The sequence below is a fragment of the Scylla paramamosain genome, chromosome 20 (assembly GCF_035594125.1).
Source record: "Scylla paramamosain isolate STU-SP2022 chromosome 20, ASM3559412v1, whole genome shotgun sequence".
NCBI classification, from domain to species: domain Eukaryota; kingdom Metazoa; phylum Arthropoda; class Malacostraca; order Decapoda; family Portunidae; genus Scylla; species Scylla paramamosain.
Window position 1 is genome coordinate 2,819,162 of NC_087170.1, and position 23,555 is coordinate 2,842,716.

Sequence of the window (23,555 nt, forward strand, 5' to 3'; positions counted from 1 at the left end):
AACGAAAGAGATCTTATCCTCATCTGTGATAGCATTTGATCTCCTCATTAGGGCTGGGCGGGAGACGATTACTGGATTCGAATCTGTAGAATCCTGAGAGGCGATACGAATCCAATTAATGCGTCAGGATTCTAGAATCTGGTATAGAATCCGGTCCTCAGATGAGGTCTCTTAATTCATGAGTAAAAATAGTTATGGAGAACTACGTTAGAGTAAACTGATTTGTACATTAATATAGTCTGTATGATAGGGTTGCCATACGTCCGGATATTCCCGGACATATCCGGAAATCAGATAACGAAATCTGCGTCTGGGGTGATTTTTGAAAATCCCTCAAATGTCCAGAAATTCACCTTCCATCATTACTAACTGTTAAAAAATCACATTTATTAAATTTCCTTGGGTTGAAATGATGAGAGAGAGAGAGAGAGAGAGAGAGAGGGGTTCACCGAGTGGCAGCTGCTTTGGTTTGGTTTCGGTCAAGACTCTGACGTGTATGGGTCTTGTATGAAGTCGGTGCTCGCAGCCTTCCCAAGTTCCCAACGCCGCCTCACTTGACGTCGCGCTCGTCGCGCTCGCGCCCCAGTCTTTCACCAGCTCTGAAAGCGGTCAGTTTGGATTACTGTTTGCGGCCTTGTGACCTCGTCATTACAACTATTACTCGTTCTTGTCAAGACGCCCAAACGAAAGTGTAAATTCACTGCAGAGATGCAGAACAAACTCCCATGCTTCAAAAAAGGCAGGGATGAGTGGGAAGCCGAGTGTTTAGTGTGTAAACCAGGAATATTTGTCTCGCTGGCACATAAAGGTGTCCAGAATTTTGATAGTTCATATATGGCAACCCTACTGTATGATGTTATTAATCATGCTTTTGGAACATATAAACAATGAGGCCTGAGGAGCTAGTTATACAATTGTGTACGCTAGCGACATGTGGAAGCTTATAATGTTGCCAAAGTCACCATCTCTTTCGTTGGAGCTGATTCGCCAATTCCATGTGACGTCATACCATGGCATATATATATATATATATATATATATATATATATATATATATATATATATATATATATATATATATATATATATATATATATATATATATATATATATATATATATATATATATATATATATATAGGATGTGACGTGGTCGTAACTCTCAGTTGAGGCTGAGGACTGATGGGGGAATGTCTGTGATAGTCACTCCCATGGGTATATGCATACCTAATATGATTATGTATAGTTACTTCTAACACTGTTTTATAACAACTTTTTATTCGCATAATTTTAGCCAAAATTTATTTCAGTAAATATCCAGCTTTTACGTAGGTCTCCCCAAAGTCGTGCATCTCGAGTTGAGTACTCTACTTTTGTTTTAAGGGACTTTCTGTAAATACCCAAAATGTAATAAAAACGGGTTCTGCATGATGGTAGCCAAGCGTGGCAGAAATGCGCCCATTTGAGATTATATGAAGCTATCAACTCCAGAACAAGCAATATGTTTGGTGCGTAAAGACACCTTTAAGTTCAATGGAAGCACAACTTCCAACCTCATCAAGCACCTCCGTATAAAACATCCCATTGAGTATGCAGAGCATAAGGAAGAAAATGACCGTGCTGTGGCTACCAAGTCACTAAAACCATCCACATCCAAAGTGCTGCTTACACTCATGGAAACAATATCCAGAACACAAATGTTCAAAAAGGACTCAGAGAAAAAAACAAAAAAAAGATAGCTAGATGAAAATTAATGTTAGTTAGGATGAGAGTGGAAGATCTACAGCCATTATCAACTGTTGAAGATAAAGGTTTCAGAAGACTACTTAACAGCCTCAACCCTCGAGTTACCTAGCCGCCGAGAGATAGGCAAAACTCTTCTGCCTGGTATCTATACAAAAGTAACATTCTGTGATGGACATGATTTTATTCTATATATTTTCTTATTTTCCACTACTTGTTAACTTCAAATACAAGAAATGTTAAGATGAATCTTATGTATATGCAAAATCATGTACGGATATAATCATATACTCACCTAGCATCCATTGTAATTGTAAGGAAATATTAAGGAAATTAATGTAATGAAATCCAATGTAATATTAAGGAAATTATTAACTGTGATAAGTAGAGAAGTATTTTGATTTATGGAAATACGCTGTGATGTCAGTGACAGTAAGAAATAACAGTAAGAAAGTAATATATATATATATATATATATATATATATATATATATATATATATATATATATATATATATATATATATATATATATATATATATATATATATATATATATATCCTTGGTAAACATCATGGGAAACACGGTCTGCATCTCTGCAAATTCTAGCCAAGGGGCGAGAGTAGTGATGTTTGTGACAGATAGATGGGAATCCTGGATTGTCTCATTTGTTGGATTCCCTTGCAAACACCAACGAATCTCGCGCCTGGCAGATAATAGAAAGAATCTCGGGCGTCCGGGGCTTGTTAGGAACTTAAGAGTACATAGGATTCGTGGAGGATTCGAATCCCACGAATCCAACAGGGCAAGTAATCGGATTCGCGATTACCCGTTTTATAGAATCCTGCCCAAGGCAGCCTTGCTCCTCATAGCATCCTCACACAAACGGATGAAGTCATGAATGAGCCCATTCTTGCATGGACGGCGTTAGGAGAGCTACTAGAAGCAGAAGCAGAAGCATTGGCGTTAACCATGGGTGCTTCTGATAATGATGGGTATTTATTCCCTGATCTTGTAATCATCACGTTTTCGTCCTCATGAGATGCGATATTTACCATTATAGTGGGTTTTTCCCATTAATAAATCTTCAGATGAGCTAGTATCTTCCGCTTGAGAATGACACTCCATTTCGTAAATTTCAGCTAACTTCTCAGCTTTAGCCATAAATGTGGCATTATTAACCCTCCTTAATTAGGTATTAATTACACACTTGTATTACTTTACCATCGTCCAAAGGCGTTTCTACCTTAAAATAAAGATGGTTAGTATTGTTAAATGTAAGAATTTTTTTATTGAATTTATTAGAATTTGAAGAACAAAAATATAATTATCTGAGTTATCCATAAACATTCAAGAGAAAACGAGAGCGCGTACTCCGTCCAGCTGAAAAAGAAAACGGTATCTGCAAGGTAGCCTAAATTATTTTAATCTGCACATAGGTGAAGTCGTCCCACTGTGAAATAGATAAGATATACATGAACACTAACAGTGTTTGCGTTACTACAAGTGTTTTATTTAATATTTGTGTGGTGTACCACTAAGTGTTTGTACTCACGACTGTAGCCGGAGAAATTAACACGTTAAAATAGTATACGAGTATGTTGTCCTCCTTTTGGGAAGACTCCTTCTGTCGTGGGGAACTTCTCTTCGGATGATGGTGTCCTCATAGGATTCTGCAGTAATCCTGCACGGGGGGGAGGTGTTGGTCTGCGCCGAGAATGTCTACACCTATGATGTCTTCGCCGAGAATCTACGGCGAACAAAAAGAGCGAGGGGAAGCCATATAATTATGGTACGTTTCGCTCTGAGTGTTTTAAGTCTTCTCTTTTATAACAAGAAGTGAATCTTGGGAGTGGCAGGCTGGGTGAGGCGAGACCGTTAGGTGAGTTGCTCTTGCCTGGGTTTGTTTGTTTTGGTTTGTCAGCTTAAGTCCTGTAAACAACTCAGGCTCGCCCCTCTGCTCTCCTCACTACCCTGCTATTGTTTGCTGTTTTCTCCGTCTCTGTGTCCATTCACCACTTCACTTTCAACCACTGTTTATTGATGTTGCGCTTGGCACTGGAGTTAATTATTCGTATCTCATTAAGCTGCCACTAGATGTTCCAGAGGGGTTGAATTATCAATTACCCTTGGACTCTGTTCATTAGTTTCTTACCTTTATGTAGTATATAAGGTCACTCGTGGTGAGTTTTTGTGGCTTTCAGGTGAATGTCAAAAGTGAACGTATGAAAATATGTTCTTGGAGAAGGGTGTGGCGTGTATGGGACAATAGATGTCCTCCACATGGTACACCCTGGCAAGACTGCCAGAGCCGGCCCGAGGGACGCTTACCGCCTTCAAAAAGTGCTGACAGCAGAAATATGGTCGGGTTGACCGCATTCACAGTACATGAATATATTCATAATTATAGCTATCTAATTGCATAGATAAGGCAAGAGAAAAAAATAAATAAATTGCAGCTAAGACTAATACATGCTAGAATACATTAGAGATATTAACTACGGAAAACACTTAATGTCATGTAGGTGCTACCGATTATTTATCAATGGCAATAAAAGGATTATGGAAAGTTCCATGGTGTGTGTGTGTGTGTGTGTGTGTGTGTGTGTGTGACGTAGGGTGTTGTGATGTCCCCCCCTCCCTTATCCACCAACACCCATTACCTACACTTATACGTACATGTATATATTTACACTTATATTGCTAACTTATAATTCCTAACTAGTCATAAATACAATACATATTATTATTAATTGTGTGACACCGTTACAACTGACAGTAGCCCCTTTTTCTGTTCCTTCTGTTTATTTTCTCTATCCTTCTTCATTCTAAAGCTGGATGTTGCGTCTGTGTGCGCAACCTGTTCTTGTGAACATGCTCTTTAAACTTGAATTTTCCACTATCTAGCTACGACTACAGAGTCACTCTCAAACTAAATTTATCTGTACTATATACCTCTCACCTAACTCCTATGACTATAAGAAATTCTTTGACTACTTAAATTCCATGCTGGAACACATTCTGACTCCCTTCCTTTTGGCGGAGATCTCCATTCTTAAAGACTTGAATGTCCACCAACAGCTTTGGTTTTCCTTTGCCGCTACTAACCATTCTGGTGAAATCACTTTTAACTTTACTATCCTGCATGATCTTCACCAACTGGTGCAAGACCCTACTAACAATCCTGACCGCCTTGGAGATACGCCCAACATTCCTGATCTCCTCCTAACCTTTAATCTTTTGGCTTATGCTGTCATCCTATCTTCTTCATTCAGCGCCGCCGATAACGCCGATAACGACTTCATATCTGTATCTTGTCCAGTCCCTTCTCAGTATCCCCCAAAACGGAGGTGCTTCTGGCGTTTTCACTCGGTAAATGGGTGATTTAAGGTATTATTCTGATTTTCAATAGAATGACTACTTCTGTGTCAGAGATCCTATCTCTGTCCGTCGCATAACAGAGGTGATAGTGTCTGGTATGGAAGAATACATTTCTCACTCTTTCTCTTGACCTAAACCTTCCAAACCTTGATTTAACATAGCCTCTTCTCGTACCATACATACATGGCCTACAAAAAGTACTTGTGCTTTCTATCACCAGAATCTCGTACACTTTATATTTCCTATCGGAAACATGCCAAGTCTGTTCTCCAACTAGCTTCTCCAACTCCTTCATTAATAGAAAGTGTCAAAATCTTTCAAGATCTAACTCCCCTTGTGATTTTTGGCACCTAACCCAAAACATTTCCATTAACTTTCCCTCTTCATCTTTTCCTGCTTTATTTCAACCAGATGGCAACACTCCCATCCAATTTCTTAGCAAAGGTTTTGTTGAAACCTTAGCTAAAAACTCTACCTTAGATGATTTAGGTCTTGTTTCTCCCTATTCTCCACTCTCTGACAACTTCATGTTACCCATTAAGATCCTTCGCAGTGATGTTTTTTTTTTACCATGCCATCGCTGGCCTTAACCCTCGGAAGGCTTATGGACCTGATGGGGTCCCTCCTATTGCCCACTGAAACTGCGCTTCCGTGCTTGCACCTTGTCTAGTCAAACTCCTTCAGCTTTGTCTAAAGCTTTGAATTTATCCTCAACAGGAAGATTCTCAAACATCTATCGCCAGTATGGGTTACGTCAAGGTCGCTCTAATAGTGATCTGCCTTTTCTTACTGACTTTTGATCATCCTCTTTTAGAGATTTTGGTGAAACTTTTGCTGTTGCCTTGAACACATTAAAAACTTTTCATAGAGTCTGGCACAAAGCTTTGATTTCTAAACTTCCCTCCTACGCCTTCTATCCTTCTTTCTCTAAATTTTTTCTGTAAAGTTTCCTTTCTGACCGTTCTATTGCTGCTGTTGTAGACACTCAATATTCTTCTAGATCTATTAATAATGGTGTTCCGCATCGTTCTATCCTGTCATCCACTTTCTTCACCTGTGATCTAAAGCAAACTTCTTATCTTATCCAGTACATACGCTGATGATATCACCCTGCACTTTTCCACGTCTTTTCGTCGACGTCCAACCTTTAGGAAGTGAAAAGTTCACGCAGAGAAGCTACAGAACGCCTGACTTCAGATCTCTCTAAAATTTCCGGTTGGAACAGAGCAAACGTAGTATTGTTCAATGCCTCAAAATCTATTTTTTTTTTTTAATCTATAAACTTCATTTATCATTCCAGATAGCTATCTCCTCTTCTTCATTAACACTCAACTGCCCCCCTCTTCTACACTGTACATTATCGGTGAGTCCTTACCTTATAATCTAAACTGGAAACAAAACATCTCATCTCTAGCTAAAACAGCTTCTATGAAGTTAGGTGTTCTGAGTCGTCTCCCCCAGTTTTTCTCACCCCACAGGTGCTAGCTCTGTGCAGGAGCCTTATTCGTACATGTATTGGGGGAATTAATTTCATACCGCTGTTTTAGATCATTCAAAAGCTTCTCGTCTTATAAATTCCTCTCCTCTAACTAACTGTCTTCAGCCTCTTTCTCATCGCTGTAATGATACCTCTCTTGCTATGTTCTAGCGTTATTTTCATGCTAACTACTCTTCCGTTAACCAGTACTCTCAGCCATTCATCCCTTTCTATGGTAAACTCTTGAATTCCCTGCCTGTTCCTATGTTTCCTTCTTCCTATGACAATTATCCTGTAATTTTTGACTACCGCTTTCGACTCTGTTCGGGAATTGGCAGTAGGTCTCTTTTTTATGGCAGTTTAGTTGTCCCTGGCCATTGCCTCTCATATTATATATATATATATATATATATATATATATATATATATATATATATATATATATATATATATATATATATATATATATATATATATATATATATATATATATATATATATATATATATATTTTTTTTTTTTTTTTTTTTTTTTTTTGCAGGAGAGGCACTGGAGAGGAGCAAAAAAAAAAAAAAACTACAATAAGAAAAAGATAAATAAAAACTCCAATGAGGTGCCATTTTCCGAACAGAGTCGAAAGCAGTAGTCAAAAAATACAGGATAATTGCCTTGAAATACGGGAACAGGCAGGAAGTTCCAGATTTTAGCAGAGAAAAAGATGAATGATTGAGAATACTGGTTAATTCTTACATTAGAGAGATGGACAGAATAGAGGTGAGAGAAAGACAAAGGTATTGTGCAGCGAGACCGCAGGAGGAGGGCAGGCATGAAGTTAGCAAGATCAGAAGAATAGTTAGCATGGAAATGGCGCTAGAAGGCAGAAAGCAAGAGATGCACACAAAAGGGGTAGAACATCTCTCCTGTTACATACCCTTTCAATTTCATCTCTCAAAAGGAAAGGGAGGGGAGGTAAATTAAATGAGAAGGTTAACTTAAAACTTATACAAAAGTTACGATGGCAGAAGCCCATTTTGTACACGTAAAGGATGCGTCCACGCTTCGCACTCATCTCTCTCTCTCTCTCTCTCTCTCTCTCTCTCTCTCTCTCTCTCTCTCTCTCTCTCTCTCTCTCTCTCTCTCTCTCTGTAATAGAAGCGTGCCATTTCCAATCAACATCAACCTTTGGAATTCAAATTAAGTGACATTTTCGGCTAATCATTATATATATATATATATATATATATATATATATATATATATATATATATATATATATATATATATATATATATATATATATATATATATATATATATATATATATATATATATATATATATATATATATATATATATATATATATATATATATATATATATATATATATATATATATATAAACTTGCTAAACAAGATGTAATAATTAAATCGTTTTCTATTTACTTTTTTTTTCATTTTCACTATCCAATAGAAAGCAAGACCTTCATTTATTTTTTTTTCGATCTAATTTTCAATCTGTAGAACACCATTTCTCTTCTACTAAACCTCATCTCTTTTCCTCACTTAAACACAGGTGTCTGAGGTAACTTACATTGGTCCCCTATTTTTTTTTTTTTCTCTCCATACTTTCTCAATCCTCATTTTCAATCAAAAGCTGGATGTTGCGTCTATGTGCGGAACAACTTAACCTGCTCTAGTGCCCATCCTCTTGAATCTTCTAAGTTTTCCAACATCTGCCTACAACTACAGTCATTTGAAACTAAATTTATTTGTGTTGTAAACCTGCTGCTTAAATCCTCTGACTATAAGAAATTCTCTGACTACTTAACTTCCAAAGTGGAGCACATTCTGACTCATTTCCCTTTAGTGGAGATTTCCATTCTTGGAAACTTTAATGTTCACCACCAGCTTTGGCTTTCCTCTCCCTTCACTTATCATCCAGGTGAACTAGCCCATAACTTTTCTTCCTCAATGACCTTGAGTAACTGGTGCAATACCTTATTCTCATTCCAGACCGTCGTGGAGATACGCCCAACATTCTTGACCTTTTACTAATCTCTGTTGTTACCCTATCTTTTGTGTTGGGCTTTTCCGACCACAACCTCAAATCTGTATCTTGTCCTATTGCTCCAATCCCTCCTCAGGGTCCCCCAAAGCAGAGGTGCCTTTAGCGTTTTACCTCTGCTAGTTTGGGATATTTGAGGAGATATTATGCTGATGTTCGTTGGAATGACTACCGAGTCCGTGTCAGAGACCTATCTATGTGTAGTTAGGCCATAAAAAAAAAGGTGATAGTGTCTAGCATGAAGGCGTACATTTCTCACTCTTTCTCTCGACCTAACACATCCTGCACAGCCTGTTCTCGTACTATACATGATAGAGAAGTGGCCTACAAAGGGTAATTGAGCCTTTCATCACTTGAATCATAAGAGCTTTAAATTTCTGCCTGGAATCATGCCAAATCTGTTCTCCAAACGGCCAAAAACTCCTTCATTAATAGAAAGTGTAAAAAATTTCAAGATCTAACTCCCCTCGTGACTTCTGGCACCTAGCCAAGAACATCTCAAGTAACCTTGCTTGTTCATCTTTCCCTCCTTTATTTCAACCTGATAGCACCACTGCCATGTTATCTGTTTCTAAAAGTGAACTCTTCTCTCAGAACTTTACTAAAAACACTACCTTAGATGATTCAGGGTTCGTTCGCTCTCTGACTACTTCATGCTACCTTTTAAAATCCTTCACAATGATGTTTTCCGTGCCCTCGCAGGCCTAAACTCTCGGAAGGCTTATGGACATGATGGGCTCCCTCCTATTCTTCTTCGAAACTGTGCCCCCTTGTTTGCACCTTGCCTAGTCAACCTCTTTCAACTCTGTCTATCAATATCTACCTTTCCTTCTTACTGGATGTTTGCCTACATTCAGCCTGTTTCTAAAAAGGGTGACCGTTCTCGTCCTTCAAACTACCGTTCCATTTGCGTTAATTTCCTGCCTATCTAAAGTTCTTGAATCTGTTCTCAAAGAAAAGATTCTTAAACATCTATCACTTCCCAACCTTATTGTCTGATTGTCAGCATGAGTTGTGTCAAGGCCGCTCTACTGGTGATCTGGTTTTTCTTACTGAGTCTTGGTCATCCCCTTTTAGAGATTTTGGTGAAACTTTTGCTGTTACCTTAGACATAAGTCTGGCACAAAGCTTTGATTTTCAAAATACCCTTCTATGTTTTTTATCCTTCTCTCTGTAACTTCATCTCAAGTTTCCTTTGTGACGGTTCTGTGTCTCCTGTGGTAGACGGTCACAGTTCTTCTCCTAAATTTATTAATAATGGTATTCCTCAGGGTTCTGTCCTGTCACCCACTCTCTTCCAATTCTTCAATGATCTAAACCAAACTTGCACTCCTACGCTGATGATATCACCCTGCACTTTTCCTCTTCTTTTCGTCAACGTCTAACCCGAGGATGGGAATTGGTGCTGAGTGGCTGTCCAGGGATATTACAATAAATCGCATTACAAGAGTGATGGATGGACTTTCATCTACAACTAGTTTCTCTTCTTTGAGAAGGACATCTTGTATGTCAGGGATGTGCATTTATCACGGGTTCGGGTTTTTGGCAGGAACACTCGAGCGGGAGGTAACTGCACTCCAGCGTTTTTTTCCTTAGTTAGGAAGGAAGAAGGGCTTGTGAGGACAAAATGAAGAACAAATTAGTTAAATCTAGATATGTATGTAGCTCAACGAAGGCGAGGAACCGATTAAATGTTTACTACACGAATTGTGGAATTATTTTGTATAAAATAGACTTGCTTAGAGGAATGACGTGTGTAGAGAACATTAATGTCATTGTTTTAACAGAAACTTGGTTAGATATGTCAGGAAAAGTATTTAATCCAGAGGTGAAGATAGAAGGTTATACACTATTCTGTAAACACAGGGAAAACAGGAGAGGAGGACTCGCGTTGTACGTTAGGGACACATTACAATGCTGTATTAACACTAGAATCAAAACAGATAACAAAACAGAGTCGATATGGGCAGATATTAAGGATGGATCATAGTCGGTAGTACTGGGATTAGTGTACAGGCTACCGAACTAGAATTGAATTTAATATCTCACTATGGCAGGAAATAAATAGAGCAGTCAGGTGTGTGTGGTGGGAGATTTTAATTTTATGAATATCGACTGGAGCCTGATGGTGGGAAACAGTGAATCAGAGGAATTTTTAAAGTTAATTCAGAATATTTTTTTTAAACAGCTAGTCTTAAAACCCCAAAGGGGAATAATATTTTAATTTAATTCTAACTAACAGGGAGGAAGCAATCACGCAGATAAAGGTTGGAGGACAGCTAGGTAACAGTGACCATTGTGAAATAAGGTACAAATTAAAATGGGAGGAAACCTTTAGAAGCAAAAACAGTAGTAAAATACATGACTTTAGGAGAGCAGATTTTGAGGTACTGAAAAGGATCATCCAGGAAATTGACAGGCAACAGATGGAGGGGGAAGTAAGGTCCAGGACGGAGTTGAGGGAGGTAAGACAGGATGAGGGAGATAAGGTGAGGTGAGATGTGAAGGTGAAGGTCAGGAGGAGGGGAGAAGTGTCCGGAAGGGTCGAAGGAGTGAGAGAGGGGGTGATATGTGTTAGAGGGTAAGATCATACTGAAATGAACGAGGTGAGGTCGAGGCGAATAGAAGATGGAGTGTAGAGGATGGAAGGGGCCGAGATGAAAAGATTAGGGGACCTAAATTTAGATGAGTTGTATAGATGTTTCGTTGATAAATTACATACATGACAGTTAGAAAACATCCCTAATAGATCACAAAAGAAAGACCCTAAACAGGTGACACTACATAACGCTGAAGAGAAGTATATATAAGAGATTAAAGGCAGGGTAAGAGGTTTTAAAGCCACAATATATTGAATTAGAACAGTCAGGAGCTTAACGACAAAAGCTAAAAGCAGCTATGAATTAAAGGTAATCAGCCAGGCGACGACGAACCCCAAGGGATTTTATCATGTATATAAGACGAAGAATAGAAAAAAAAAACAATAGGTCCATTACAGGCAGTAGATGGGAAGCTGGTTAATTCTGGGGAGGAGATTAGTAAAATTCTGAATTAGTATTTTTTAACTGTCTTAACACAGAAAAAAAAAACATGCGGGAAATGCCGAATAGGGAGCAGATGTTTAGAGCAGAAGAGAATAACAAGCTGACAGATATTACTATGACGAAGGAGATAGTGGAAGAGGAGATAAATAGGCTAAAAAAAAAGTTCAAGACATCAGAACCAGATGAAATATATCTCAGAGTACTTAAGGAATGCAAAGAGGTTATTAGTGAACCGTTAGTTTCTGTCTTTAGGAAATCACTTGAGTCAGGTGAGGTACCGGTAATTTGAAGGTAGGCGAATGTAGTACCTATCTTTGAGAAAGGAGATAAAACTTTAACGTCTAATTATAGATCTATCAGTGTAATCTCAGTCACAGTCACAGTACTGGTATAGATAAAATAATGAAGTCAATAACAGCGAATATCATTAGGGAGCATTTAGACAAACATACTTTGATAAATCAGTCACAGCAAGGCTTCATGAAGGGGAAGTCTTGCCTGACGAGCTTGTTAAGTTTTTTATAATAAAGCTTACGAAGCGGCAGATGATGGTGATAGTTATGACATCCTATATCTGGGCCTTAGTAAAGCGTTTGACAAGGTACCTCATCAGAGGCTTCTAAGAAAGGTTAGGGCGCACGGGATAGATGGGGAGGTGTTAGCCTGGATAAAGTCGTGATGAAGCGACAGGCGTTGTAATAAACGGCTATAAATCTGAGTGTGGTCAAGTAATTACTAGGGTGCCACAGGGATAAGTTTTAAGACCATTCTTGTTTTTAATATATATCAATGACTTGGATAGTGGAATTAGTAGTGATGTCAGTAAATTTACAGATGAAACGGAGATAGGTAAATTAATTAGGTCGGAATCAGATGGCATCGCCTTGCAGACTGATTTGGATAGGATGAACGAATGGACAGACAGATGGCAAATGCAGTTTAATATCAACAAATGCAAAGTACTTAGCGTAGGTAGAGGAAACCCACACAGTAGTACTTTAGGTTCAGGGTACGAAAAAGATTTAGGAGTTATAGTTAGCTCTGAACTACTTCTAAGAAAGCAATGCATAGAGCCCAGAAATAAGGAAAATAGGATATTAGGATTCATTTTTAGGAGTGTTAAAAGTCGAAGTCCCGAAGTATATTAAAGATATATTTGGTGCCATTCAGACCTCATCTAGACTATGCTGTGCAGTTTTGGTCCCCATATTACAGGAAAGATATATGTCTATTAGAATCATTATAAAGGAGAATGACTAAAAAGGATACAGGGGATGAGGGGTATTTCTTGCGAAGCGAGATTGAAGTTATAAAATTTACATTCTTTAAGGACGTACATTATGAGGGGATCTGATAGAAGACTTTAAGTGGTAGAAGGACTATAAAAAGGGGGACGTTAGCAAAATTCTAAGGATCAATAGCCAGGATAGAACAAGAAATAACAGGTTCAAGCTTGAAACATTTAGGTATAAAAGAGATAGGAAGGAACTGGTTCTCAAATAGAGTGCTGAATGAATGGAACGGAGTCAGGAATTAAAATGTTAGTGCTGAGTCATTAAGGAGTTTTAAGAGAAGATAAGATAGATTTATGGATGGGATGATAGGGGGAAATAAGTGTATTTGATACATGTGTAAGATTCATGGCTTTTGGCAGCTTCCCTTATTTCTTATGTCTTTATGTTATGTATTTTTTTTTTTTTTTATGCAACTCTTTAGGAAGTTAACAGTTCACGCAGGGAAACCACAAAATGACTGGCTTCAGATCTCTCTAAAATTTCTGATTGGGGCATAGCAAACTTAGTATTGTTCAAAGCCTCAAAAACTCAATTCCTCCATCTATCAACTCGACACAAACTCCTAGACAACTATTCCATCTTCTTTAATGACACTCAACTGTCCCCCTCCTTTACATAGAATATCCTCGGTATGTCCTTTACTTATAACCTAAACTGGACACTTCACATCTCATCTCTAGCTAAAACATCTATGAAATTAGGGGTTCTGAGTCGTCTCCGGCATTTTTTTCACCCCCCCCTCCCTGCTGCTAACTCTGTACAAAAGCCTTATCCTGTACAGGGGTTTCCACTCATAGCGTTCTTTTAGTCAGGATGGAATAAAAAGTTTTCGCTTTGTCAGCTTCTCTCCTCTCACTGTCTTCAGCTTTTTTCTCACCGCCGCAATGTTGCACCTCCTGCTCTTTTCTACCTCTATTTTTATGCCAGCTGCTCTTCTGATCTTGCTAACTGCATGCCTCCCCTCCTCCTGTGGTCTCGCTGCACAAGACTTTTTTTTTTTCTTTCATTCCTATTTTGTCTACCTCTCTAATGGAAGACTTCCTATAACTTGAGTTCTTTCAGGAGGGAGGTTTCAAGGCATCCTGTATTTTTGACTAACACTTTCGACAATTTCAGTTGCTTTTGGCCAGTGCCTCTCCTACATGAGAGAGAAAAAGGGCAACTCTTCCACGTTTTATACTTATTGGTTGTATCTATCCATGGTACATATTAAAGGACTCTCATCTGTATAGCCAAGTATGCGGGGATACATTTAATTTTGTTTGGATGTGTCGCCAAAACAACGATATCTGCATGAACGGGCACAACATAGATTCTACTCAAAAATGTTTTCTCTCTCCCGGCGACGGTTTGATTACACTTACCTGGCTGTTCTTCTCCTGCTTTTCTAATCTCTCATCCGTTTTCGGTCTATCATGCTCACCTTTCACATCTCTTCCAAACTTCCGACACTCACAATTGAGTTACTATTACGCTTAGCGCAAAACCGAGGAGGCAGATATGCGAGCCTGTTAATATATAGCCCATGTTCACCAGCAACAAGTGGGTGCGGGATGTAAGCCGAGGAATCGTGAACTGTCCCGTTGAGTGCCTTGATTGGTCTCAGTACTATTCAAAGGCTAGTCACTAGGAGCTCTGACCTCTTTCCACATGAAGTTGGTTGTGTTGCGAGACCACCAGACGATAAAACACACACACACACACACACACACACACACACACATATATATATATATATATATATATATATATATATATATATATATATATATATATATATATATATATATATATATATATATATATATATATATACATACACACACACACACACACACGCAAACGCACGCACACACATATTCATTCCGACACCGTATCGGTATGAAGACAAGATTCATACTATGGAAGCTATTTACAGGTTGGGAGAATATTCCATTAATGTAGTAAAATAGTGGTAATAAAAAAAAAACTGAGCATTGGGAGTCATCTTTTAATGGAAGAGGGATAAATATTTTTTGCTTTTCTATTGATATGTTATTTAGTATGTCATGTACGTTATATAAAAATTTATCTTAAGATGAAATGATACTTTTTTTTTTTTTTTTTTGCATTTACATATACTTATGACATTTAAGACAGTAATCAATACTCTGCTTCCCGTGCGGTAAGTGAATTTCACTGACTGATTACTAAAAGTCAGCCATGCGTATTTCATCAACCAATAGTGTGGCCTACAAGGGTCGTGAAGTAAAAGAGGCGGAACTTACATGAGGAACTATAAGAAACGAGTTCAACTTGTCTGCCACCATGCAGCGACCACCAAACTAGTACGCAGAACACTGGTCATAGAAGTATGGACCAAAGAAACTCGACAGGATGCCTCAAAGTGCTCATGGAACTGGTAAGTACTTACAGCTGTAATGTTTCTCTTATCAACAAGGAATTCTGATGTGCATGAAAACTCATGGACGGGTATGATTACTGAGCAACCAGCTTCACTGGTAGCCACGGTGGTGCTAACGATGAGTCATGGCATAGGTAGCCGGTAACAACGTAGATGAGCTGAGTCTACACCAAACATGTTTCGGAGACCACTTTCATTGTTCTTTAAATACATGCTGCAAAACATAAATAATGGATAACTAATGAAAGTGATGCATCATACCTCAAGGAAAACTTTAAAATCAATATATATATATATATATATATATATATATATATATATATATATATATATATATATATATATATATATATATATATATATATATATATATATATATATATATATATATATATATATATATATATATATATATATATATATATATATATATATATATATATATATATATATATATATATATATATATATATATATATATATATATATATATATATATATATATATATATATATATATATATATATATATATATATATATATATATATATATATATATATATATATATATATATATATATATATATATATATATATATATATATATATATATATATATATATATATATAATGATTTGGAGCTCCGTTGCGATACCATTATCATAGCGTTAGGAACTCAGTTATTTCAGTCTCTCTTGTTGCCATAAAGGCAAGGTGTGTGTGTGTGTTTACTGTTTTCTGTTGATCAAACTTGTAATCTTGGTGCGTGTAGTGTTTTGTTTTCGAGTGTAGAGCTATTGGTTGTGAATTTTATACAACTTTTACTTAGTGTTTTATTTTATTATATTTTTCTTTTTAGCCTGATGATGCCTGCAGTGTTATGTTATTTGCCAAGTTTACTCTGAAAAAGAACACATTTTCTCAGTATCCCCATGTTCCGTTTTTCTTCTAAACATATCTTTATTCTTAGTTATAAGTTTGTATAAAGCTTATTTACTCATTTTATATCATGTAGCATTATTCTCTTCAAAATTTAAGCTCTTTATGTGTATGTATATGTATGGGAAAAGGTATATTTGAGGTGGAATGTGCTGAGGCGAGAGGCAATACAAGTCTGTCTCTCATATCTGAGCCAGCAAATTCTTCAGAGTGCATAGAGGTCCTGAGGGAAAAGATGGGCGGCGTTCTCATGGGATAAACTTTTGTGGTGTTGTGGTGATTGAGTGGGTGTGTGGAGGTATTGGAGAGGTGGTGGTATAACCCTGACATCCATGATCAGGTTGGTGATTCTTTTGTGGTATCAAGAGTTCTTGTTCGCTGAAATTTAGTTGATGAGTTGTGTTGGTGTTGTAACACTTAGGGGATAGCATCAGGTGACAGGCAACCATTTTGTGGTTGTGGTTGTGGTGGTGTTTTGGCGTTACTGGTGTCTTTTGGGATGGTGTTATGGTATTATAGGTGAATTGGGTGGGAATTCCTAAGGTGTTGTAATCAGACCAGGGAAATAATTTAACTTCTCGCATGTTCAGGTAAATTCTAATGGGCCTGAAGACTGAATAGAAGCTATCAAGTGCTTATCATCCCCATTCCCAGGGTTTGTGTAGAACGATTTCACCGGACTCTAAAAAATACTCTCAGGATGTATTGTAAGATGAGTGTTGAGTGGGATGCGTTGACAGGCGTTACCTCTTACCTCTTGCTTTGTTTGAGTTGAGAGACAGCTTGAAAGAGTCCATTTCAGTTAGTATGGACGTGAGGTGAATGGTCTTTTGACGATGGTGAAAGAAAAGTGAATAGGGGCATAGGAGCTTCCTAATGTGGTGAAGTATGGGTCAGATTTCAAGGACAAAGTAATGAAAGCTAGAGAAATTGTGCAAGAAAATTTGGAAGGTAGTCAAAGTGAGATGAAAGGCTGGTATGACAGGAAGGCATGGGCCAGATACTTCCAGCCTGGGGATAAGGTCTTAGTCCTTTTCCCATTGCAAGGTAACCCTTTCAAAGCCAGGTTCAGTGGACCTTAGGAGATTGAGAGAAAAATGAGTGATGTGAATTATGATATAAAGATTCCAGGGAGGAAGAAAAAGAACCAGCTGTGTCACATAAACATGTTGAAACCTTTCCATGAAAGGGAAAGAGAAAAGGAAAATGAAGTAAAAAAAAAAAGGAGTAAAAAGCGTGAACGTGGAAGAAGTGGAAGAGGAGTGGTCTGAAATGAAACTGAGTAGATGTGAAGGAATGGTACTAGAGAACTCAGCCATGTTAGAAAATTTGAATGATAAATTGGGACACATGAGATTAGAAAAGAAGGAAAAGATTAAGATTATTGAAAAATTTTGTTCGTTGTTCCTTGATGCACCATGAAAAACAAATATGGTGGTACATGATGTAGATACTGGGGATGCTGACCCATCAAACAACACCCTTACAAAGTTAACCCACGGAAAATAGACATCATAAAAAAGGAAACAGAGTATATGTTGGAGGATGACTTGATTGAGCCCAATAAAAGTCCATGGAGCTCACCGTGTGTATTAGTGCCCAAACCAGGTCAAGATAATTTCAGTTTTTGTATGGATTATAGGAAGGTTAACATGGTGACAAAACCTGATGCTTACACTCTCCCTAGAGTTGATGATTGTATAGATCATGTGGGTTATGCAAACTTCATAATAAAAATTGACTTGTTAAAAGGGTACTGGCAAGTAAGACTTACTGAGAGGGCAAAAGCCATATCAACCTTCGTCACCATGGATGGACTGTATCAGTACAAATTTCTTCGGTTTGGGATGAGGAACAGCGGAAGTTCTTTTCAGAGACTGATGGACACAGTACTGAAAAGACTGAAGGGATGTTTTGTGTATATAGATGACATTTTATTATACACTGAGAGGTTGGAGGAAAATGTGCAGTTACTGGAGGAAGGATGATGTCAGTCTCACTGTAAACTTAAAGAAAAGTAATTTTGTGCAAGCTGGTGTGGAATATCTAGGTTTCAACGTAGGGAAAGGCGAAATGAGAACTGTGGAAGCCGAGCTTAGAGATATTGCAGATCTCCCGCCACCCACCAACTGGAAGGAGATACTAAGATTCTTAGGGATCAGTGGGTATTACAGGCTTTTTTGTAAAAATTTCTCGGATGTTGCCATACCCCTGACCAAATTCCTGAGTAAAAAGTAAGAATTTTGTTAGGATAAATTGTGAGGAAGCTTTTGTGGAAATTAAGAAAATGTTAATCAGTGACCCAGTGCTGTGCATGCCTGATTATGAAAAAAAATAAACATTTGTGTTATATGTGGATGTCAGTTAGAATGTGGTGTGTTAATGCAGGATCATGAGGGAGTTGAACATCTCATAGGCTATTATTCTAAGAAGCTGCTACCATATCAGAAGGCTTACAACACTACTGAGAAGGAAGCTTTGGGACTTGTGCTGAGTTGGAATAATTTTTAAGTACATGTCAAAGGATCAGGGCAGCCAGTACAGGTCTTTACCGACCACAACCCTCCCTGATTTTCCTGCATAGAATAAAAAAAAACCATCAATCAAAGGCTGATGAGGTGGTGCCTGGTCTCACAGGATTATGACATAGAAATTCATCACATAAATGGCAGCAAGAACGTAATTGTTGATGCTTTGTCTTGGGTCCCATCTAGTCGTAAAGCATTCTAATCAGGTGACTCATGCCTCTTTTGGGAAGGTGATGTCATGTTAATTGCCGAGTTTATCCTGAAAAGGAATGTTTTCCTAGTATCTCCCATGTTACGTTTTCCTTCTAAACATATCATTATTCTTAGTTATAAGTTTGTATAAAGCTTATTTACCCATTTTATATTGTGTAGCATTATTCTCTTCATAATTTAAGTTCTTTATATGTATGTATATGTAAGGGAAAAGATGCATTTGAGGTAGAATGTGTTGAGGCAAGAGGTGATACATGTCTGTTTCTTGTATCTGAGTCAGCAAATTCTTCAGAGGGCATAAAGGTCCTGAGGAAAAAGAGAAGCGACGTTCTCACAGAATAAATTTAGGTGGTGTTTTGGTGATTGAGTGGGTGTGTGGACGTACTGGCGATGCGGTGGTATAACCCTGATATCCAGGAACAGGTTGGTGAGTCTTCTGTGGTACCAAGAGCTCTTGTTCGCTGAAATTTGGTTGGTGAATTGTGTCGATGATGTAACACTAAGGGGATAGCGTCAGGTGAGAGACAACCATTTTGTGGTTGCAGTTGTGATGGTGTTGTGGCGTTATTGGTGTCTTATGGGATGGTGTTATGGTGTTATAGGTGAAATGCAGTGGTAGTGATGATGCCTTGTGAGGTTTGAAGAGGTGAAATGTGCAAATGGTTGTGTGAGGGCGCAGTGACAGCGTCTGGAGAAATTCATGTAGCTAGGGAAAATATTTCATCAACCTGTGGAGGGGATAAAGGGTTTTAGTCTTTTGTGAAGTGACGGCAATGCCATATATTTTGTGTATAACATTTGAGGAACAAAGGAGGCGATATAAGAGCTTGAGTACAAGGGAGAACCTATTGTGATTCAGTGTGGGAATTATCCTGTGTTGGTATAGGGTAGAAATTTGTTCCCTAATTTCCTTTAATGTGTATTACCTTCATAAGTTAACATTAATATATTCTGTTATTATATAATATAATTGTTTTCTTCCCCACCACTGATCTGGTATTGAGGTGATTTCTGGTGTGCTGTGCTAAGGTAAGGGTTGTGAGGGTTGTGAGAGTTTAATAGTTGGCGATTTCGGATAGGTCGGGTAGGTACTCGACGTCTGTAAAAATTCAGACCTTTAAAATTTTCTGGAATCAGTGTATAATTTATTTTCTTGCAAAGACAACCGGGATCATGACAGCATAAAGAGGCGAAACATAGCAATTGACAAAAAGAATAAAAATGAAGAAAACTTGGGGTTTCCCTGCAAGACAAGGTATCAAGATGACCTTTGCACAATATATATATATATATATATATATATATATATATATATATATATATATATATATATATATATATATATATATATATATATATATATATATATATATATATATATATATCACATTGTTATGACTAGGTTCAGCCCTCTCCCAGTTGCCACTACCTCAGGTCACTCTTTCCAAGAGTAGCTTCTCTTAGCTTAGTGCCGGACACGAATGAGGTGAATCCAGGTACCTGCAGGTAGCCAACAGCTATCAAACCTCTTAGATTGCTACTCTGTTTCACCTACCCACAGAGAAGGAAGTATAACAAATACCAACTAAACCACACGCTGAGAAAAGATCGTGAACCACGTGTCAGGAGGGTCACAGAAAGGACCACAGACACACAGGAATGAGACTTATAATATTCTGTGGGCAATCTCCCATGTGACAGACCACCCACGCCCAACAGAATATCATATCATGTTTGAGAACAGTCTGTCTGCAGGCTCCTAGAGAACGAACATCACCCCCAAGTATACCCGTGAATCCGAGACAGACAATCGTAAATCAGCAGGGTATTATGAAATCTTTTAGTTTCAAGACTTACAACAGTGAGTTCTGGACACTAGTCGCATATTGCACAATATACTCAGAGCACAAGTGCACAACAACTGACAGACATGAGATGGTCAACAATTCACTCTCTGATGTCACCACGACATAGGATGCCAGGATACTTAGACTGCCCTGAGTTGAGGTAGGACCAAGTATTTCCCAAAATCATCATCGAGTGCTGCCAACTCAGGCAGGCTCCTGTGGTTTTTAAGTAGAATAACAGGGGCTTATTGTCACAAATATTCAGCAATAATGACCAAGAAGAGGCCTATAAAATATCCCCCAACTCCTAGCTGGCTCTCTCTTTTGTGGTCGCGGAAGTCTTCCCAGCATGGCTGTTATTTTCCAGCTGACACAGGAAACATTGCAAGAAGCGCTGTTTCCCCGGGCCTCTGAGCAACGGGTAAGGGATCATGTCATGAGATGAAAGAGGGGAGGAGAAGGAAATAATGGGATGAGGGAAGCCATTTCGAGAGGCCTTAAACTCGCTCCGAACTGAGACTTTAGAAAAAATAATAAATAAATAAAATAAATAGATAAATAAATAAATAAATAAATAAAATGGTATGGGGTTATCAGAGAGGATGGGTTTAATTTAGCAATTTTATAAGAAATGGCAACTCTTTTACTATATTATATATCAATTTCAAACATTGGGGACAAGAAGAAATAGGTAAATTTTAGAAGGGCATAAGGTTGGGTGGCAGGGAGAGGTTTTACACAAAATATTGGAGAAGCAGGCATAAAGTATCGTGTCTCAGGTACCTTCTCTCTCTCTCTCTCTCTCTCTCTCTCTCTCTCTCTCTCTCTCTCTCTCTCTCTCTCTCTCTCTCTCTCTCTCTCTCTCTCTCTCTCTCTCTCTCTCTCTCTCTCTCTCCTCCTTAACAATTCGTTTGGATATGAAAAACTTAGAGTGGATGTTGGTCATGTAAAAAGACACTTTTCCTCTGCTTTCTTAGACCGCGTTATACGAAAATCGCATTACAGAAATTCGCCTTCGAGGATGAACATTCGAATTAGGAGTTTTTACTGCAAGCAAAGAAACCTGTCCAAGTTCAAAATTGGCTTCTCAGTATATTTCCCGTGTCCACTGAGTGGCTGCAGCACGAGCGGAAGATGGAAGAATCCTGAACAATAGCAATATCATACTGTGCACCAAGGTGCTCAACCTGGCGCATTGTAAACTCTATTTAATCATTAATTTCAATCCTTTTCAATATTGAAGCAGGTCACATGTTAAGTGCAAGAGGATGGGTGATACCCTATCCTCTTTTAGTGCACCATCGCCTCCTGTTTATGATGGTCAGTCATCAACTTCCAGTCAACAATTTCTCTCGCATCACTACAGAGAGACAGTTTACATATGTCAACTATGTCCCGTTATCAAATTACGGTTAAGGACATTTACAGTGTACGTTTACCAGCTACGTCCCTTATCAAATTAAGCCTTAGAATTTTTTTTTTTTTTATGAAAGCTCATTTCATATACGTGGATGTTAGAGTATCGTTCCTTCTTCTTCTCTCTCTCTCTCTCTTTGTCTCGCTAATTCTTTCCCTCTTCACACTCATCACTCATAACAATATATATATATATATATATATATATATATATATATATATATATATATATATATATATATATATATATATATATATATATATATATATATATATATATATAGTTTTCCACCATCTGGCTATGTCTACAGAGTCACTCTCATACTAGATTTATCTGTGCTGTATACCTCTCTCCTAACTCCTCTGACTATAAGAAATTCTTTGACTACTTAACTTCCAAAGTGGAGCACATTCTGACCCTCTTCCCTTTTGCAGAGATCTCCATTCTTGGAGACTTCAATGTTCACCACCAGCTTTGGCTTTCCTCTCCCTTCACTGACCATCCTGGTGAACTAGCCTACAACTTTGCTATCCTCCATGACCTAGAGCAAGTGGTGCAACACCCTACTCGTATTCCTGACCGTCTTGGAGATACGCCCAACATTCTTGACCTTTTCCTGACCTCTAATCCTTCTGCTTATGCTGTCACCCTTTCTTCTCCGTTGGGCTCCTCCGATCACAATCTCATATCTTTATCTTGTCCTATCACTCCAATCCCTCCTCAGGATCCCCCGAAGCGAAGGTGCCTCTGGCGTTTTGCCTCTGCTAGTTGGGGGGACCTGAGGAGGTATTTTGCTGATTTTCCCTGGAATGACTACTGCTTCCGTGTCAGAGACCCGTCTTTGTGTGCTGAGCGCATGACAGAGGTGATAGTGTCTGGCATGGAGGCGTACATTCCTCACTCTTTTTCTCGTCCTAAACCTTCTAAACCTTGGTTTAACACAGCTTGTTCTCGTGCTATACATGATAGAGAGGTGGCCCACAAAAGGTACTTAAGCCTTCCATCACCAGAATCTCATGCACTTTATATTTCTGCCCGGAACCATGCCAAGTCTGTTCTCCATCTAGCCAAAAACTCCTTCATTAACAGAAAATGTCAAAACCTTTCAAGATCTAACTCCCCTCGTGATTTCTGGCATCTAGCCAAAAATATCTCCAATAACTTTGCTTCTTCTTCTTACCCTCCTCTACTTCAACCAGATG